The sequence below is a fragment of the Ambystoma mexicanum genome, chromosome 13 (genome assembly GCF_040938575.1).
Source record: "Ambystoma mexicanum isolate Mex_15411 chromosome 13, UKY_AmexF1_1, whole genome shotgun sequence".
Taxonomy (NCBI): Eukaryota; Metazoa; Chordata; class Amphibia; order Caudata; family Ambystomatidae; genus Ambystoma; species Ambystoma mexicanum.
Window position 1 is genome coordinate 77,941,972 of NC_090938.1, and position 23,328 is coordinate 77,965,299.

Below are 23,328 nucleotides of genomic sequence, written 5' to 3' on the forward strand. Positions count from 1 at the left end.
GTTCCCAGATGATGGGCGCTAGGTCCCAGAAGATGTGCGCCAGGTCCCAGATGATGTGCGCTAGGACCCAGATGATGTGCTCTCTGTCCCAGATGATGTCCCAGATGATGTGCGCTAGGTCCCAGATGATGTGCACTAGGACCCAGATGAAGTGCGCTAGGCCCAAAATGATGTGTGCTAGTTCCCAGATGATGTGCACTAGGTCCCAGATGATGTGTGCTAGGTCCCAGATGATGTGTGCTATGTCCCAGATGATGTGTGCTAGGTCCCAGAAGATGTGCGCTATGCCCAAAATGATGTGCGCTATGTCCCAGATGATGTGCACTAGGTCCCAGATGATGTGCGCTAGGTCTGGGCCCAAAATGATGTGGGCTATGTCCCAGATGATGTGTGCTAGGTCCCAGATTATGTGTGCTAGGTCTCAGATGATGTGCGCTCAGTCCCAAATCATGTGTACTATGTCCCAGATGATGTGTGCAAGGTCCCAGATGATGTGCGCTAGGACCGAGATGATATGCGCTAGTTCCCTGATGATGTGCACTAGGTCCCAGATCATGTGCGCTAGGTCCCAGATGATGTGTGCTAGGCCCCACAAGATTTGCGCTAGTTCCCAGATGATGTGCGCTAGGTCCCAGATGATGAGCGCTAAGTCCCATATGATTTGCGCTAGGTTCCAGATGATGTGCGCTAGGTCTTAGATGATGTGCGCTAGGTCCCAGATGATGTGCACCAGGTCCCAGATGGTGTGCGCTATTCCCAGATGATCTGCGCTAGGTCCCAGATGATGTCCGCTAGGCCCCAGATAAAATGATATGCGCTAGGTCCCAGATGATGTGTGCTAGGCCCCAGATGATGGGCTCTAGTTCCCAGATGATGGGCGCTAGGTCCCAGAAGATGTGCGCCAGGTCCCAGATGATGTGCGCTAGGCCCCAGATGATGTGCTCTCTGTCCCAGATGATGTCCCAGATGATGTGCGCTAGGTCCCAGATGATGTGCACTAGGACCAAGATGATGTGCGCTAGATCCCAGATGATGTATGCTAGGTCCCAAAAGAAGTGTGCTAGGACCAAAATGATGTGCGCTAGATCCCAGATGATGTTCGCTAGGTTCCAGATGGTGTGTGCTAGGTCTAGGCCCAAAATGATGTGCGCTATATCCAGATGATGTGCGCTAGGTTCCAGATGATGTGCGCTAGGTCCCAGATGATGTGCGCTAGGTCCTAGATGATGTGCGCTAGGTCAAAGATGATGTGCGCTATGTCCCAGATGATGTGTGCTAGGTCACAGATCATGTACGCTAGGCCCCAGATGATGTGCTCTCTGTCCCAGATGATGTGCGCTAGGTCCCAGATGATGTGCGCAGGGCCCAAGCTGATGTGTGCTATGTCCCAAATGATGTGCAGTAGGTCCCAGATGATGTGCGCTAGGCCCAGAATTATGTGCGCTATGTCCCAGATGATGTGTGCTATATTCCAGATGATGTGCGCTAGGTCCCAGATGGTGTGGGCTAGGCCCAAAATGATGTGCGCTATGTCCCAGATGATGTGCGCTAGGTCCCAGATGATGTGCGCTAGGTCTAGGCCCAAAATGATGTGCCAATGCCTAGATGATGTGCGCTAGGTCCCAGATGATGTGTGCTAGGTCCCAGATGATGTGAGCTACGTACCAGATGATTTGCGCTAGGTCCCAGATGATGTGTGCTAGGTCCCAGATGATGTGTGCTATGTCCCAGATGATGTGTGCTAGGTCCCAGAAGATGTGCGCTATGCCCAAAATGATGTGCGCTATGTCCCAGATGATGTGCGCTAGGTCCCAGATGATGTGCGCTAGGTCTGGGCCCAAAATGATGTGGACTATGTGCCAGATTATGTGTGCTAGGTCCCAGATGATGTGTGCTAGGTCCCAGATGATGGTAGCTAGGTACCAGATGATTAGCGCTAGGTCTCAGATGATGTGCGCTCGGTCCCAAATCATGTGTACTATGTCCCAGATGATGTGTGCAAGGTCCCAGATGATGTGCGCTAGGACAGAGATGATATGCGCTAGTTCCCTGATGATGTGCACTAGGTCCCAGATCATGTGCGCTAGGTCCCAGATGATGTGTGCTAGGCCCCACAAGATTTGCGCTAGTTCCCAGATGATGTGCGCTAGGTCCCAGATGATGAGCGCTAAGTCCCATATGATGTGCGCTAGGTTCCAGATGATGTGCGCTAGGTCTTAGATGATGTGCGCTAGGTCCCAGATGATGTGCACCAGGTCCCAGATGGTGTGCGCTATTCCCAGATGATCTGCGCTAGGTCCCAGATGATGTCCGCTAGGCCCCAGATAAAATGATATGCGCTAGGTCCCAGATGATGTGTGCTAGGCCCCAGATGATGGGCTCTAGTTCCCAGATGATGGGCGCTAGGTCCCAGAAGATGTGCGCCAGGTCCCAGATGATGTGCGCTAGGACCCAGATGATGTGCTCTCTGTCCCAGATGATGTCCCAGATGATGTGCGCTAGGTCCCAGATGATGTGCACTAGGACCAAGATGATGTGCGCTAGATCCCAGATGATGTGTGCTAGGTCCCAAAAGATGTGTGCTAGGACCAAAATGATGTGCGCTAGATCCCAGATGATGTTCGCTAGGTTCCAGATGGTGTGTGCTAGGTCTAGGCCCAAAATGATGTGCGCTATATCCAGATGATGTGCGCTAGGTTCCAGATGATGTGCGCTAGGTCCCAGATGATGTGCGCTAGGTCCTAGATGATGTGCGCTAGGTCAAAGATGATGTGCGCTATGTCCCAGATGATGTGTGCTAGGTCACAGATCATGTACGCTAGGCCCCAGATGATGTGCTCTCTGTCCCAGGTGATGTGCGCTAGGTCCCAGATGATGTGCGCTAGGCCCAAGCTGATGTGTGCTATGTCCCAAATGATGGGCAGTAGGTCCCAGATGATGTGCGCTAGGCCCAGAATTATGTGCGCTATGTCCCAGATGATGTGTGCTATGTTCCAGATGATGTGCGCTAGGTCCCAGATGATGTCCACTAGGTCCCAGATGATAGCGCACATCATCTTTGACCTAGCGCACATCATCTAGGACCTAGCGCACACCATCTGGGACCTAGCGCACATCATCTGGAACCTAGCGCACATCATCTGGATATAGCGCACATCATTTTGGGCCTAGACCTAGCACACACCATCTGGAACCTAGCGAACATCATCTGGGATCTAGCGCACATCATCTGGGACCTAGTGCACATCATCTGGGACAGAGAGCACATCATCTGGGGCCTAGCGTACATGATCTGTGACCTAGCGCACATCATCTTGGGCCTAGTGCACATCATCTGGGACCTAGCGCACATCATCTGGGACATCATCTGGGACAGAGAGCAAATCATCTGGGGCCTAGCGCACATGATCTTGGACCTAGCGCCCAATTTCTCGGACCTAGTGCACATCATCTGGGACATCATATGGGCCAGAGAGCACATCATTTGGGGTCTAGTGCACATCATCTGGGACCTTGCACATCATCTGGGACCTAGGGCACAAAATCTGGGACATCATCTGGGACAGCGCTAATCATCTGGTACCTAGCTCACATCATCTGGGACCTAGCACACATCATCTGGGACCTAGCACACATAATCTGGCACATAGTCCACATCATTTTGGGCCCAGACCTAGCGCACATCATCTAGGACCTAGCGCACATCATCTGGGACCTAGCGCACATCATCTGGAACCTAGCGCACATCATCTGGATATAGCGCACATCATTTTGGGCCTAGACCTAGCACACACCATCTGGAACCTAGCGAACATCATCTGGGATCTAGCGCATTTTGGTCCTAGCACACATCTTTTGGGACCTAGCATACATCATCTGGGATCTAGCGCACATCATCTTGGTCCTAGTGCACATCATCTGGGACCTAGCGCACATCATCTGGGACATCATCTGGGACAGAGAGCACATCATCTGGGTCCTAGCGCACATCATCTGGGACCTGGCGCACATCTTCTGGGACCTAGCGCCCATCATCTGGGAACTAGAGCCCATCATCTGGGGCCTAGCACACATCATCTGGGACCTAGCGCATATCATTTTATCTGGGGCCTAGCGGACATCATCTGGGACCTAGCGCAGATCATCTGGGAATAGCGCACACCATCTGGGACCTGGTGCACATCATCTGGGACCTAGCGCACATCATCTAAGACCTAGCGCACATCATCTGGAACCTAGCGCACATCATATGGGAACTAGCGCAAATCTTGTGGGGCCTAGCACACATCATCTGGGACCTAGCGCACATGATCTAGGACCTAGTGCACATCATCAGGGAACTAGCGCATATCATCTCGGTCCTAGCGCACATCATCTGGGACCTTGCACACATCATCTGGGACATAGTACACATGATTTGGGACTGAGCGCACATCATCTGAGACCTAGCACACATAATCTGGGACCTAGCACACATCATCTGGGACATAGCCCACATCATTTTGGGCCCAGACCTAGCGCACATCATCTGGGACCTAGCGCACATCATCTGGGACATAGCGCACATCATTTTGGGCATAGTGCACATCTTCTGGGACCTAGCACACATCATCTGGGACATAGCACACATCATCTGGGACCTAGCACTCATCATCTGGGACCTAGCGCACATCATCTGGGAACTAGCGCAAATCTTGTGGGGCCTAGCACACATCATCTGGGACCTAGCGCACATGATCTAGGACCTAGTGCACATCATCAGGGAACTAGCGCATATCATCTCGGTCCTAGCGCACATCATCTGGGACCTTGCACACATCATCTGGGACATAGTACACATGATTTGGGACTGAGCGCACATCATCTGAGACCTAGCACACATAATCTGGGACCTAGCACACATCATCTGGGACATAGCCCACATCATTTTGGGCCCAGACCTAGCGCACATCATCTGGGACCTAGCGCACATCATCTGGGACATAGCGCACATCATTTTGGGCATAGCGCACATCTTCTGGGACCTAGCACACATCATCTGGGACATAGCACACATCATCTGGGACCTAGCACACATCATCTGGGACCTAGTGCACATCATCTGGGAACTAGCACACATCATTTTGGGCCTAGCGCACATCATCTGGGTCCTAGTGCACATCATCTGGGACCTAGCGCACATCATCTGGGACATCATCTGGGACAGAGAGCACATCATCTGGGTCCTAGCGAACATCATCTGGGACCTGGCGCACATCTTCTGGGACCTAGCGCCCATCATCTGGGAACTAGAGCCCATCATCTGGGGCCTAGCACACATCATCTGGGACCTAGCGCATATAATTTTATCTGGGGCCTAGCGGACATCATCTGGGACCTAGCGCACATCATCTGGGAATAGTGCACACCATCTGGGACCTGGTGCACATCATCTGGGACCTAGCGCACATCATCTAAGACCTAGCGCACATCATCTGGAACCTAGCGCACATCATATGGGACTTAGCGCTCATCATCTGGGACCTAGCGCACATCATCTGGGAACTAGCGCAAATCTTGTGGGGCCTAGCACACATCATCTGGGACATAGCGCACATAATTCTGGGCCTAGCGCACATCATCTGGGACCTACTGCACATCATCTGGGACAGAGAGCACATCATCTGGGGCCTAGAGTACATGATCTGTGACCTAGCACACATCATCTGGGACATAGCGCACATCATCTTTGACCTAGCGCACATCATCTAGGACCTAGCGCACATCATCTATGACCTAGCGCACATCATCTGGAACCTAGCGCACATCATCTGGATATAGCGCACATCATTTTGGGCCTAGACCTAGCACACACCATCTGGAACCTAGCGAACATCATCTGGGATCTAGCGCACATCATTTTGGTCCTAGCACACATCTTTTGGGACCTAGCATACATCATCTGGGATCTAGCGCACATCATCTTGGTCCTAGTGCACATCATCTGGGACCTAGCGCACATCATCTGGGACATCATCTGGGACAGAGAGCACATCATCTGGGGCCTAGCGCACATCATCTGGGACCTGGCGCACATCTTCTGGGACCTAGCGCCCATCATCTGGGAACTAGAGCCCATCATCTGGGGCCTAGCACACATCATCTGGGACCTAGCGCATATCATTTTATCTGGGGCCTAGCGGACATCATCTGGGACCTAGCGCAGATCATCTGGGAATAGCGCACACCATCTGGGACCTGGTGCACATCATCTGGGACCTAGCGCACATCATCTAAGACCTAGCGCACATCATCTGGAACCTAGCGCACATCATATGGGACTTAGCGCTCATCATCTGGGACCTAGCGCACATCATCTGGGAACTAGCGCAAATCTTGTGGGGCCTAGCACACATCATCTGGGACCTAGCGCACATGATCTGGGACCTAGTGCACATCATCAGGGAACTAGCGCATATCATCTCTGTCCTAGCGCACATCATCTGGGACCTTGCACACATCATCTGGGACATAGTACACATGATTTGGGACCTAGCGCACATCATCTGGGAACTAGCGCAAATCTTGTGGGGCCTAGCACACATCATCTGGGACCTAGCGCACATGATCTAGGACCTAGTGCACATCATCAGGGAACTAGCGCATATCATCTCGGTCCTAGCGCACATCATCTGGGACCTTGCACACATCATCTGGGACATAGTACACATGATTTGGGACTGAGCGCACATCATCTGAGACCTAGCACACATAATCTGGGACCTAGCACACATCATCTGGGACATAGCCCACATCATTTTGGGCCCAGACCTAGCGCACATCATCTGGGACCTAGCGCACATCATCTGGGACATAGCGCACATCATTTTGGGCATAGCGCACATCTTCTGGGACCTAGCACACATCATCTGGGACATAGCACACATCATCTGGGACCTAGCACACATCATCTGGGACCTAGTGCACATCATCTGGGAACTAGCACACATCATTTTGGGCCTAGCGCACATCATCTGGGTCCTAGTGCACATCATCTGGGACCTAGCGCACATCATCTGGGACATCATCTGGGACAGAGAGCACATCATCTGGGTCCTAGCGCACATCATCTGGGACCTGGCGCACATCTTCTGGGACCTAGCGCCCATCATCTGGGAACTAGAGCCCATCATCTGGGGCCTAGCACACATCATCTGGGACCTAGCGCATATAATTTTATCTGGGGCCTAGCGGACATCATCTGGGACCTAGCGCACATCATCTGGGAATAGCGCACACCATCTGGGACCTGGTGCACATCATCTGGGACCTAGCGCACATCATCTAAGACCTAGCGCACATCATCTGGAACCTAGCGCACATCATATGGGACTTAGCGCTCATCATCTGGGACCTAGCGCACATCATCTGGGAACTAGCGCAAATCTTGTGGGGCCTAGCACACATCATCTGGGACCTAGCGCACATGATCTGGGACCTATTGCACATCATCAGGGAACTAGCGCATATCATCTCTGTCCTAGCGCACATCATCTGGGACCTTGCACACATCATCTGGGACATAGTACACATGATTTGGGACCGAGCGCACATCATCTGAGACCTAGCGCTAATCATCTGGTACCTAGCTCACATCATCTGGGACCTAGCACACATCATCTGGGACCTAGCACACATAATCTGGCACATAGTCCACATCATTTTGGGCCCAGACCTAGCACACACCATCTGGAACCTAGCGAACATCATCTGGGATCTAGCGCACATCATTTTGGTCCTAGCACACATCTTTTGGGACCTAGCACACATCATCTGGGATCTAGCGCACATCATCTTGGTCCTAGTGCACATCATCTGGGACCTAGCGCACATCATCTGGGACATCATCTGGGACAGAGAGCACATCATCTGGGTCCTAGCGCACATCATCTGGGACCTGGCGCACATCTTCTGGGACCTAGCGCCCATCATCTGGGAACTAGAGCCCATCATCTGGGGCCTAGCACACATCATCTGGGACCTAGCGCATATCATTTTATCTGGGGCCTAGCGGACATCATCTGGGACCTAGCGCACATCATCTGGGAATAGCGCACACCATCTGGGACCTGGTGCACATCATCTGGGACCTAGCGCACATCATCTAAGACCTAGCGCACATCATCTGCAACCTAGCGCACATCATATGGGACTTAGCGCTCATCATCTGGGACCTAGCGCACATCATCTGGGAACTAGCGCAAATCTTGTGGGGCCTAGCACACATCATCTGGGACCTAGCGCACATGATCTGGGACCTAGTGCACATCATCAGGGAACTAGCGCATATCATCTCTGTCCTAGCGCACATCATCTGGGACCTTGCACACATCATCTGGGACATAGTACACATGATTTGGGACCGAGCGCACATCATCTGAGACCTAGCGCTAATCATCTGGTACCTAGCTACCATCATCTGGGACCTAGCACACATCATCTGGGACCTAGCACACATAATCTGGCACATAGTCCACATCATTTTGGGCCCAGACCTAGCGCACATCATCTGGGACCTAGCGCACATCATCTGGGACATAGCGCACATCATTTTGGGCATAGCGCACATCTTCTGGGACCTAGCACACATCATCTGGGACATAGCACACATCATCTGGGACCTAGCACACATCATCTGGGACCTAGCGCAAATCATCTGGTACGTAGCTCACATCATCTGGGACCTAGCACACATCATCTGGGACCTAGCGCACATCATCTAGGCATTGGCACATCATTTTGGGCCTAGACCTAGCGCACATCATCTGGGACCTAGCGCACATCATCTGGGACATAGCGCACATCATTTTGGGCCTAGACCACAGCATCTGGGACCTAGTGCACATCATCTGGGACATAGCGCACATCATCTGGAATATAGCACACATCATCTGGGACATAGCGCACATAATTCTGGGCCTAGCGCACATCATCTGGGACCTACTGCACATCATTTGGGACATAGCACACATCAGCTTGGGCCTAGCGCACATCATCTGGGACCTAGCGCACATCATCTGGGACAGAGAGCACATCATCTGGGGCCTAGAGTACATGATCTGTGACCTAGCACACATCATCTGGGACATAGCGCACATCATCTTTGACCTAGCGCACATCATCTAGGACCTAGCGCACATCATCTGGGACCTAGCGCACATCATCTGGAACCTAGCGCACATCATCTGGATATAGCGCACATCATTTTGGGCCTAGACCTAGCACACACCATCTGGAACCTAGCGAACATCATCTGGGATCTAGCGCACATCATTTTGGTCCTAGCACACATCTTTTGGGACCTAGCATACATCATCTGGGATCTAGCGCACATCATCTTGGTCCTAGTGCACATCATCTGGGACCTAGCGCACATCATCTGGGACATCATCTGGGACAGAGAGCACATCATCTGGGGCCTAGCGCACATCATCTGGGACCTGGCGCACATCTTCTGGGACCTAGCACCCATCATCTGGGAACTAGAGCCCATCATCTGGGGCCTAGCACACATCATCTGGGACCTAGCGCATATCATTTTATCTGGGGCCTAGCGGACATCATCTGGGACCTAGCGCAGATCATCTGGGAATAGCGCACATCATCTGGGACCTAGCGCACATCATCTAAGACCTAGCGCACATCATCTGGAACCTAGCGCACATCATATGGGACTTAGCGCTCATCATCTGGGACCTAGCGCACATCATCTGGGAACTAGCGCAAATCTTGTGGGGCCTAGCACACATCATCTGGGACCTAGCGCACATGATCTGGGACCTAGTGCACATCATCAGGGAACTAGCGCATATCATCTCGGTCCTAGCGCACATCATCTGGGACCTTGCACACATCATCTGGGACATAGTACACATGATTTGGGACTGAGCGCACATCATCTGAGACCTAGCACACATAATCTGGGACCTAGCACACATCATCTGGGACATAGCCCACATCATTTTGGGCCCAGACCTAGCGCACATCATCTGGGACCTAGCGCACATCATCTGGGACATAGCGCACATCATTTTGGGCATAGCGCACATCTTCTGGGACCTAGCACACATCATCTGGGACATAGCACACATCATCTGGGACCTAGCACACATCATCTGGGACCTAGTGCACATCATCTGGGAACTAGCACACATCATTTTGGGCCTAGCGCACATCATCTGGGTCCTAGTGCACATCATCTGGGACCTAGCGCACATCATCTGGGACATCATCTGGGACAGAGAGCACATCATCTGGGTCCTAGCGCACATCATCTGGGACCTGGCGCACATCTTCTGGGACCTAGCGCCCATCATCTGGGAACTAGAGCCCATCATCTGGGGCCTAGCACACATCATCTGGGACCTAGCGCATATAATTTTATCTGGGGCCTAGCGGACATCATCTGGGACCTAGCGCACATCATCTGGGAATAGCGCACACCATCTGGGACCTGGTGCACATCATCTGGGACCTAGCGCACATCATCTAAGACCTAGCGCACATCATCTGGAACCTAGCGCACATCATATGGGACTTAGCGCTCATCATCTGGGACCTAGCGCACATCATCTGGGAACTAGCGCAAATCTTGTGGGGCCTAGCACACATCATCTGGGACCTAGCGCACATGATCTGGGACCTAGTGCACATCATCAGGGAACTAGCGCATATCATCTCTGTCCTAGCGCACATCATCTGGGACCTTGCACACATCATCTGGGACATAGTACACATGATTTGGGACCGAGCGCACATCATCTGAGACCTAGCGCTAATCATCTGGTACCTAGCTCACATCATCTGGGACCTAGCACACATCATCTGGGACCTAGCACACATCATCTGGCACATAGTCCACATCATTTTGGGCCCAGACCTAGCACACACCATCTGGAACCTAGCGAACATCATCTGGGATCTAGCGCACATCATTTTGGTCCTAGCACACATCTTTTGGGACCTAGCACACATCATCTGGGATCTAGCGCACATCATCTTGGTCCTAGTGCACATCATCTGGGACCTAGCGCACATCATCTGGGACATCATCTGGGACAAAGAGCACATCATCTGGGTCCCAGCGCACATCATCTGGGACCTGGCGCACATCTTCTGGGACCTAGCGCCCATCATCTGGGAACTAGAGCCCATCATCTGGGGCCTAGCACACATCATCTGGGACCTAGCGCATATCATTTTATCTGGGGCCTAGCGGACATCATCTGGGACCTAGCGCACATCATCTGGGAATAGCGCACACCATCTGGGACCTGGTGCACATCATCTGGGACCTAGCGCACATCATCTAAGACCTAGCGCACATCATCTGCAACCTAGCGCACATCATATGGGACTTAGCGCTCATCATCTCGGACCTAGCGCACATCATCTGGGAACTAGCGCAAATCTTGTGGGGCCTAGCACACATCATCTGGGACCTAGCGCACATGATCTGGGACCTAGTGCACATCATCAGGGAACTAGCGCATATCATCTCTGTCCTAGCGCACATCATCTGGGACCTTGCACACATCATCTGGGACATAGTACACATGATTTGGGACCGAGCGCACATCATCTGAGACCTAGCGCTAATCATCTGGTACCTAGCTACCATCATCTGGGGCCTAGCACACATCATCTGGGACCTAGCACACATAATCTGGCACATAGTCCACATCATTTTGGGCCCAGACCTAGCGCACATCATCTGGGACCTAGCGCACATCATCTGGGACATAGCGCACATCATTTTGGGCATAGCGCACATCTTCTGGGACCTAGCACACATCATCTGGGACATAGCACACATCATCTGGGACCTAGCACACATCATCTGGGACCTAGCGCAAATCATCTGGTACGTAGCTCACATCATCTGGGACCTAGCACACATCATCTGGGACCTAGCGCACATCATCTAGGCATTGGCACATCATTTTGGGCCTAGACCTAGCGCACATCATCTGGGACCTAGCGCACATCATCTGGGACATAGCGCACATCTTTTTGGGCCTAGCCCACAGCATCTGGGACCTAGTGCACATCATCTGGGACATAGCGCACATCATCTGGAATATAGCACACATCATCTGGGACATAGCGCACATAATTCTGGGCCTAGCGCACATCATCTGGGACCTACTGCACATCATTTGGGACATGGCACACATCAGCTTGGGCCTACCGCACATCATCTGGGACCTAGCGCACATCATCTGGGACAGAGAGCACATCATCTGGGGCCTAGAGTACATGATCTGTGACCTAGCACACATCATCTGGGACATAGCGCACATCATCTTTGACCTAGCGCACATCATCTAGGACCTAGCGCACATCATCTGGGACCTAGCGCACATCATCTGGAACCTAGCGCACATCATCTGGATATAGCGCACATCATTTTGGGCCTAGACCTAGCACACACCATCTGGAACCTAGCGAACATCATCTGGGATCTAGCGCACATCATTTTGGTCCTAGCACACATCTTTTGGGACCTAGCATACATCATCTGGGATCTAGCGCACATCATCTTGGTCCTAGTGCACATCATCTGGGACCTAGCGCACATCATCTGGGACATCATCTGGGACAGAGAGCACATCATCTGGGGCCTAGCGCACATCATCTGGGACCTGGCGCACATCTTCTGGGACCTAGCACCCATCATCTGGGAACTAGAGCCCATCATCTGGGGCCTAGCACACATCATCTGGGACCTAGCGCATATCATTTTATCTGGGGCCTAGCGGACATCATCTGGGACCTAGCGCAGATCATCTGGGAATAGCGCACACCATCTGGGACCTGGTGCACATCATATGGGACTTAGCGCTCATCATCTGGGACCTAGCGCACATCATCTGGGAACTAGCGCAAATCTTGTGGGGCCTAGCACACATCATCTGGGACCTAGCGCACATGATCTGGGACCTAGTGCACATCATCAGGGAACTAGCGCATATCATCTCGGTCCTAGCGCACATCATCTGGGACCTTGCACACATCATCTGGGACATAGTACACATGATTTGGGACTGAGCGCACATCATCTGAGACCTAGCACACATAATCTGGGACCTAGCACACATCACCTGGGACATAGCCCACATCATTTTGGGCCCAGACCTAGCGCACATCATCTGGGACCTAGCGCACATCATCTGGGACATAGCGCACATCATTTTGGGCATAGCGCACATCTTCTGGGACCTAGCACACATCATCTGGGACATAGCACACATCATCTGGGACCTAGCACACATCATCTGGGACCTAGTGCACATCATCTGGGAACTAGCACACATCATTTTGGGCCTAGCGCACATCATCTGAGACCTAGCGCTAATCATCTGGTACCTAGCTCACATCATCTGGGACCTAGCACACATCATCTGGGACCTAGCACACATAATCTGGCACATAGTCCACATCATTTTGGGCCCAGACCTAGCGCACATCATCTGGGACCTAGCGCACATCATCTGGGACATAGCGCACATCATTTTGGGCATAGCGCACATCTTCTGGGACCTAGCACACATCATCTGGGACATAGCACACATCATCTGGGACCTAGCACACATCATCTGGGACCTAGCGCAAATCATCTGGTACATAGCTCACATCATCTGGGACCTAGCACACATCATCTGGGACCTAGCGCACATCATCTAGGCATTGGCACATCATTTTGGGCCTAGACCTAGCGCACATCATCTGGGACCTAGCGCACATCATCTGGGACATAGCGCACATCATTTTGGGCCTAGCCCACACCATCTGGGACCTAGTGCACATCATCTGGGACATAGCGCACATCATCTGGAATATAGCACACATCATCTGGGACATAGCGCACATAATTCTGGGCCTAGCGCACATCATCTGGGACCTACTGCACATCATTTGGGACATAGCACACATCAGCTTGGGCCTAGCGCACATCATCTGGGACCTAGCGCACATCATCTGGGACAGAGAGCACATCATCTGGGGCCTAGCGTACATGATCTGTGACCTAGCACACATCATCTGGGACATAGCGCACATCATCTTTGACCTAGCGCACATCATCTAGGACCTAGCGCACATCATCTGGGACCTAGCGCACATCATCTGGAACCTAGGGCACATCATCTGGATATAGCGCACATCATTTTGGGCCTAGACCTAGCACACACCATCTGGAACCTAGCGAACATCATCTGGGATCTAGCGCACATCATTTTGGTCCTAGCACACATCTTTTGGGACCTAGCATACATCATCTGGGATCTAGCGCACATCATCTTGGTCCTAGTGCACATCATCTGGGACCTAGCGCACATCATCTGGGACATCATCTGGGACAGAGAGCACATCATCTGGGGCCTAGCGCACATCATCTGGGACCTGGCGCACATCTTCTGGGACCTAGCACCCATCATCTGGGAACTAGAGCCCATCATCTGGGGCCTAGCACACATCATCTGGGACCTAGCGCATATCATTTTATCTGGGGCCTAGCAAACATCATCTGGGACCTAGCGCAGATCATCTGGGAATAGCGCACACCATCTGGGACCTGGTGCACATCATCTGGGACCTAGCGCACATCATCTAAGACCTAGCGCACATCATCTGGAACCTAGCGCACATCATATGGGACTTAGCGCTCATCATCTGGGACCTAGCGCACATCATCTGGGACATCATCTGGGACAGAGAGTAAATCATCTGGGGCCTAGCGCACATGATCTTGGACCTAGCGCACATCTTCTGGGACCTAGTGCACATCATCTGGGACATCATCTGGGCCAGAGAGCACATCATTTGGGGTCTAGTGCACATCATCTGGTACCTAGCGCACAAAATCTGGGACCTAGCGCACAAAATATGGGACATCATCTGGGACAGAGAGCACATCATCTGGGGCCTAGCTCACCTCATCTGGGACCTAGCACACATCATCTGGGACATAGCGCACCTCATCTTTGGCCTAGCGCAAATCATCTGGGACATAGCACAGATCATTTGGGACCTAGCGCACATCATCTGAGACCTAGCGCAAATCATCTGGTACCTAGCTCACATCATCTGGGACCTAGCACACATCATCTGGGACCTAGCGCACATCATCTAGGACATTGCGCACATCATTTTGGGCCTAGACCTAGCGCACATCATATGGGACCTAGCGCACATCATCTGGGATATAGCGCACATCATTTTGGGCCTAGCCCACATCATCTGGGACCTAGTGCACATCATCTGGGACCTAGCGAACATCATCTGGAACATAGCACACATCATCTGGGACATAGCGCACATAATTCTGGGCCTAGCGCACATCATCTGGGACCTACTGCACATCATTTGGGACATAGCGCACATCATCTTGGGCCTAGTGCACATCATCTGGGACCTAGCGCACATCATCTGGGACATCATCTGGGACAGAGAGCAAATCATCTGGGGCCTAGCACACATGATGTTGGACCTAGCGCACATCTTCTTGGACCTAGTGCACATCATCTGGGACATCATCTGGGCCAGAGAGCACATCATTTGGGGTCTAGTGCACATCATCTGGGACCTAGCGCACATCATCTGGGACTTAGCGCACAAAATCTGGGACATCATCTGGGACAGAGAGCACATCATCTGTGGCCTAGCGCACCTCATCTGGGACCCAGCACACATCATATGGGACATAGCGCACCTAATCCTTGACCTAGCGCAAATCATCTGGGACATAGCACAGATCATTTGGGACCTAGCGCACATCATCTGAGACCTAGCGCAAATCATCTGGTACCTAGCACACATCATCTGGAACAGAGAGCAAATCATCTGGGATCTAGCGCACATGATCCTGGACCTAGCGCATATCTTCTTGGACCTAGTGCACATCATCTGGGCCAGAGAGCGCATCATTTGGGGTCTAGTGCACATCATCTGGGACCTAGCGCACATCATCTGGGACCTAGCGCACAAAATCTGGGACATCATCTGGGACAGAGAGCACATCATCTGGGGCCTAGCGCACCTCATCTGGGACCCAGCACACATCATCTGGGACATAGCGCACCTCATCTTTGGCCTAGCGCAAATCATCTGGGACATAGCACAGATCATTTGGGACCTAGCGCACATCATTTGAGACCTAGCGCAAATCATCTGGTACCTAGCACACATCATCCGGGACAGAGAGCAAATCATCTGGGGCCTAGCGCACATGATCTTGGACCTAGCGCACAGCTTCTTGGACCTAGTGCACATCATCTGGGACATCATCTGGGCCAGAGAGCACATCATTTGGGGTCTAGTGCACATCATCTGGGACCTAGCGCACCTCATCTGGGAAACAGCACAAATCATCTGGGACATAGCGCACCTCATCTTTGGCCTAGCGCAAATCATCTGGGACATAGCACAGATCATCTGGGACCTAGCACACATCATCTGAGACCAAGCGCAAATCATCTGGTACCTAGCACACATCATCTGGGACATAGCGCACCTCATCTTTGGCCAAGCGCACATCATCTGGGACCTAGCGCACATCATCTGGGACCTAGCGCACATCATCTGGGATATAGCGCACATCATTTTGGGCCTAGACCTAGCACACATCATTTGGGACCTAGCGCACATCATCTAGGACATAGCGCACATCATTTCGGGCCTTGCGCACATCTTCTGGGACCTAGTGCAGGTCTCAGATTATGTGCGCTCGGTCCCAAATCATGTGTACTATGTCCCAGATGATGTGTGCAAGGTCCCAGATGATGTGCGCTAGGACAGAGATGATATGCGCTAGTTCCCTGATGATGTGCACTAGGTCCCAGATCATGTGCGCTAGGTCCCAGATGATGTGTGCTAGGCCCCACAAGATTTGCGCTAGTTCCCAGATGATGTGCGCTAGGTCCCAGATGATGAGCGCTAAGTCCCATATGATGTGCGCTAGGTTCCAGATGATGTGCGCTAGGTCTTAGATGATGTGCGCTAGGTCCCAGATGATGTGCACCAGGTCCCAGATGGTGTGCGCTATTCCCAGATGATGTGCGCTAGGTCCCAGATGATGTCCGCTAGGCCCCAGATAAAATGATATGCGCTAGGTCCCAGATGATGTGTGCTAGGCCCCAGATGATGGGCTCTAGTTCCCAGATGATGGGCGCTAGGTCCCAGAAGATGTGCGCCAGGTCCCAGATGATGTGCGCTAGGACCCAGATGATGTGCTCTCTGTCCCAGATGATGTCCCAGATGATGTGCGCTAGGTCCCAGATGATGTGCACTAGGACCCAGATGAAGTGCGCTAGGCCCAAAATGATGTGTGCTAGTTCCCAGATGATGTGCACTAGGTCCCAGATGATGTGTGCTAGGTCCCAGATGATGTGTGCTATGTCCCAGATGATGTGTGCTAGGTCCCAGAAGATGTGCGCTATGCCCAAAATGATGTGCGCTATGTCCCAGATGATGTGCACTAGGTCCCAGATGATGTGCGCTAGGTCTGGGCCCAAAATGATGTGGGCTATGTCCCAGATGATGTGTGCTAGGTCCCAGATTATGTGTGCTAGGTCTCAGATGATGTGCGCTCAGTCCCAAATCATGTGTACTATGTCCCAGATGATGTGTGCAAGGTCCCAGATGATGTGCGCTAGGACCGAGATGATATGCGCTAGTTCCCTGATGATGTGCACTAGGTCCCAGATCATGTGCGCTAGGTCCCAGATGATGTGTGCTAGGCCCCACAAGATTTGCGCTAGTTACCAGATGATGTGCGCTAGGTCCCAGATGATGAGCGCTAAGTCCCATATGATTTGCGCTAGGTTCCAGATGATGTGCGCTAGGTCTTAGATGATGTGCGCTAGGTCCCAGATGATGTGCACCAGGTCCCAGATGGTGTGCGCTATTCCCAGATGATCTGCGCTAGGTCCCAGATGATGTCCGCTAGGCCCCAGATAAAATGATATGCGCTAGGTCCCAGATGATGTGTGCTAGGCCCCAGATGATGGGCTCTAGTTCCCAGATGATGGGCGCTAGGTCCCAGAAGATGTGCGCCAGGTCCCAGATGATGTGCGCTAGGCCCCAGATGATGTGCTCTCTGTCCCAGATGATGTCCCAGATGATGTGCGCTAGGTCCCAGATGATGTGCACTAGGACCAAGATGATGTGCGCTAGATCCCAGATGATGTATGCTAGGTCCCAAAAGATGTGTGCTAGGACCAAAATGATGTGCGCTAGATCCCAGATGATGTTCGCTAGGTTCCAGATGGTGTGTGCTAGGTCTAGGCCCAAAATGATGTGCGCTATATCCAGATGATGTGCGCTAGGTTCCAGATGATGTGCGCTAGGTCCCAGATGATGTGCGCTAGGTCCTAGATGATGTGCGCTAGGTCAAAGATGATGTGCGCTATGTCCCAGATGATGTGTGCTAGGTCACAGATCATGTACGCTAGGCCCCAGATGATGTGCTCTCTGTCCCAGATGATGTGCGCTAGGTCCCAGATGATGTGCGCTAGGCCCAAGCTGATGTGTGCTATGTCCCAAATGATGTGCAGTAGGTCCCAGATGATGTGCGCTAGGCCCAGAATTATGTGCGCTATGTCCCAGATGATGTGTGCTATATTCCAGATGATGTGCGCTAGGTCCCAGATGGTGTGGGCTAGGCCCAAAATGATGTGCGCTATGTCCCAGATGATGTGCGCTAGGTCCCAGATGATGTGCGCTAGGTCTAGGCCCAAAATGATGTGCCAATGCCTAGATGATGTGCGCTAGGTCCCAGATGATGTGTGCTAGGTCCCAGATGATGTGAGCTACGTACCAGATGATTTGCGCTAGGTCCCAGATGATGTGTGCTAGGTCCCAGATGATGTGTGCTATGTCCCAGATGATGTGTGCTAGGTCCCAGAAGATGTGCGCTATGCCCAAAATGATGTGCGCTATGTCCCAGATGATGTGCGCTAGGTCCCAGATGATGTGCGCTAGGTCTGGGCCCAAAATGATGTGGACTATGTGCCAGATTATGTGTGCTAGGTCCCAGATGATGTGTGCTAGGTCCCAGATGATGGTAGCTAGGTACCAGATGATTAGCGCTAGGTCTCAGATGATGTGCGCTCGGTCCCAAATCATGTGTACTATGTCCCAGATGATGTGTGCAAGGTCCCAGATGATGTGCGCTAGGACAGAGATGATATGCGCTAGTTCCCTGATGATGTGCACTAGGTCCCAGATGATGTGCGCTAGGTCCCAGATGATGTGTGCTAGGCCCCACAAGATTTGCGCTAGTTCCCAGATGATGTGCGCTAGGTCCCAGATGATGAGCGCTAAGTCCCATATGATGTGCGCTAGGTTCCAGATGATGTGCGCTAGTTCTTAGATGATGTGCGCTAGGTCCCAGATGATGTGCACCAGGTCCCAGATGGTGTGCGCTATTCCCAGATGATCTGCGCTAGGTCCCAGATGATGTCCGCTAGGCCCCAGATAAAATGATATGCGCTAGGTCCCAGATGATGTGTGCTAGGCCCCAGATGATGGGCTCTAGTTCCCAGATGATGGGCGCTAGGTCCCAGAAGATGTGCGCCAGGTCCCAGATGATGTGCGCTAGGACCCAGATGATGTGCTCTCTGTCCCAGATGATGTCCCAGATGATGTGCGCTAGGTCCCAGATGATGTGCACTAGGACCAAGATGATGTGCGCTAGATCCCAGATGATGTGTGCTAGGTCCCAAAAGATGTGTGCTAGGACCAAAATGATGTGCGCTAGATCCCAGATGATGTTCGCTAGGTTCCAGATGGTGTGTGCTAGGTCTAGGCCCAAAATGATGTGCGCTATATCCAGATGATGTGCGCTAGGTTCCAGATGATGTGCGCTAGGTCCCAGATGATGTGCGCTAGGTCCTAGATGATGTGCGCTAGGTCAAAGATGATGTGCGCTATGTCCCAGATGATGTGTGCTAGGTCACAGATCATGTACGCTAGGCCCCAGATGATGTGCTCTCTGTCCCAGGTGATGTGCGCTAGGTCCCAGATGATGTGCGCTAGGCCCAAGCTGATGTGTGCTATGTCCCAAATGATGGGCAGTAGGTCCCAGATGATGTGCGCTAGGCCCAGAATTATGTGCGCTATGTCCCAGATGATGTGTGCTATGTTCCAGATGATGTGCGCTAGGTCCCAGATGATGTCCACTAGGTCCCAGATGATAGCGCACATCATCTGTGACCTAGCGCACATCATCTAGGACCTAGCGCACATCATCTGGGACCTAGCGCACATCATCTGGAACCTAGCGCACATCATCTGGATATAGCGCACATCATTTTGGGCCTAGACCTAGCACACACCATCTGGAACCTAGCGAACATCATCTGGGATCTAGCGCACATCATCTGGGACCTAGCGCACATCATCTGGGACAGAGAGCACATCATCTGGGGCCTAGCGTACATGATCTGTGACCTAGCGCACATCATCTTGGGCCTAGTGCACATCATCTGGGACCTAGCGCACATCATCTGGGACATCATCTGGGACAGAGAGCAAATCATCTGGGGCCTAGCGCACATGATCTTGGACCTAGCGCCCAATTTCTCGGACCTAGTGCACATCATCTGGGACATCATATGGGCCAGAGAGCACATCATTTGGGGTCTAGTGCACATCATCTGGGACCTTGCACATCATCTGGGACCTAGGGCACAAAATCTGGGACATCATCTGGGACAGCGCTAATCATCTGGTACCTAGCTCACATCATCTGGGACCTAGCACACATCATCTGGGACCTATCACACATAATCTGGCACATAGTCCACATCATTTTGGGCCCAGACCTAGCGCACATCATCTAGGACCTAGCGCACATCATCTGGGACCTAGCGCACATCATCTGGAACCTAGCGCACATCATCTGGATATAGCGCACATCATTTTGGGCCTAGACCTAGCACACACCATCTGGAACCTAGCGAACATCATCTGGGATCTAGCGCATTTTGGTCCTAGCACACATCTTTTGGGACCTAGCATACATCATCTGGGATCTAGCGCACATCATCTTGGTCCTAGTGCACATCATCTGGGACCTAGCGCACATCATCTGGGACATCATCTGGGACAGAGAGCACATCATCTGGGTCCTAGCGCACATCATCTGGGACCTGGCGCACATCTTCTGGGACCTAGCGCCCATCATCTGGGAACTAGAGCCCATCATCTGGGGCCTAGCACACATCATCTGGGACCTAGCGCATATCATTTTATCTGGGGCCTAGCGGACATCATCTGGGACCTAGCGCAGATCATCTGGGAATAGCGCACACCATCTGGGACCTGGTGCACATCATCTGGGACCTAGCGCACATCATCTAAGACCTAGCGCACATCATCTGGAACCTAGCGCACATCATATGGGAACTAGCGCAAATCTTGTGGGGCCTAGCACACATCATATGGGACCTAGCGCACATGATCTAGGACCTAGTGCACATCATCAGGGAACTAGCGCATATCATCTCGGTCCTAGCGCACATCATCTGGGACCTTGCACACATCATCTGGGACATAGTACACATGATTTGGGACTGAGCGCACATCATCTGAGACCTAGCACACATAATCTGGGACCTAGCACACATCATCTGGGACATAGCCCACATCATTTTGGGCCCAGACCTAGCGCACATCATCTGGGACCTAGCGCACATCATCTGGGACATAGCGCACATCATTTTGGGCATAGTGCACATCTTCTGGGACCTAGCACACATCATCTGGGACATAGCACACATCATCTGGGACCTAGCACTCATCATCTGGGACCTAGCGCACATCATCTGGGAACTAGCGCAAATCTTGTGGGGCCTAGCACACATCATCTGGGACCTAGCGCACATGATCTAGGACCTAGTGCACATCATCAGGGAACTAGCGCATATCATCTCGGTCCTAGCGCACATCATCTGGGACCTTGCACACATCATCTGGGACATAGTACACATGATTTGGGACTGAGCGCACATCATCTGAGACCTAGCACACATAATCTGGGACCTAGCACACATCATCTGGGACATAGCCCACATCATTTTGGGCCCAGACCTAGCGCACATCATCTGGGACCTAGCGCACATCATCTGGGACATAGCGCACATCATTTTGGGCATAGCGCACATCTTCTGGGACCTAGCACACATCATCTGGGACATAGCACACATCATCTGGGACCTAGCACACATCATCTGGGACCTAGTGCACATCATCTGGGAACTAGCACACATCATTTTGGGCCTAGCGCACATCATCTGGGTCCTAGTGCACATCATCTGGGACCTAGCGCACATCATCTGGGACATCATCTGGGACAGAGAGCACATCATCTGGGTCCTAGCGCACATCATCTGGGACCTGGCGCACATCTTCTGGGACCTAGCGCCCATCATCTGGGAACTAGAGCCCATCATCTGGGGCCTAGCACACATCATCTGGGACCTAGCGCATATAATTTTATCTGGGGCCTAGCGGACATTATCTGGGACCTAGCGCACATCATCTGGGAATAGTGCACACCATCTGGGACCTGGTGCACATCATCTGGGACCTAGCGCACATCATCTAAGACCTAGCGCACATCATCTGGAACCTAGCGCACATCATATGGGACTTAGCGCTCATCATCTGGGACCTAGCGCACATCATCTGGGAACTAGCGCAAATCTTGTGGGGCCTAGCACACATCATCTGGGACATAGCGCACATAATTCTGGGCCTAGCGCACATCATCTGGGACCTACTGCACATCATCTGGGACAGAGAGCACATCATCTGGGGCCTAGAGTACATGATCTGTGACCTAGCACACATCATCTGGGACATAGCGCACATCATCTTTGACCTAGCGCACATCATCTAGGACCTAGCGCACATCATCTGGGACCTAGCGCACATCATCTGGAACCTAGCGCACATCATCTGGATATAGCGCACATCATTTTGGGCCTAGACCTAGCACACACCATCTGGAACCTAGCGAACATCATCTGGGATCTAGCGCACATCATTTTGGTCCTAGCACACATCTTTTGGGACCTAGCATACATCATCTGGGATCTAGCGCACATCATCTTGGTCCTAGTGCACATCATCTGGGACCTAGCGCACATCATCTGGGACATCATCTGGGACAGAGAGCACATCATCTGGGGCCTAGCGCACATCATCTGGGACCTGGCGCACATCTTCTGGGACCTAGCGCCCATCATCTGGGAACTAGAGCCCATCATCTGGGGCCTAGCACAC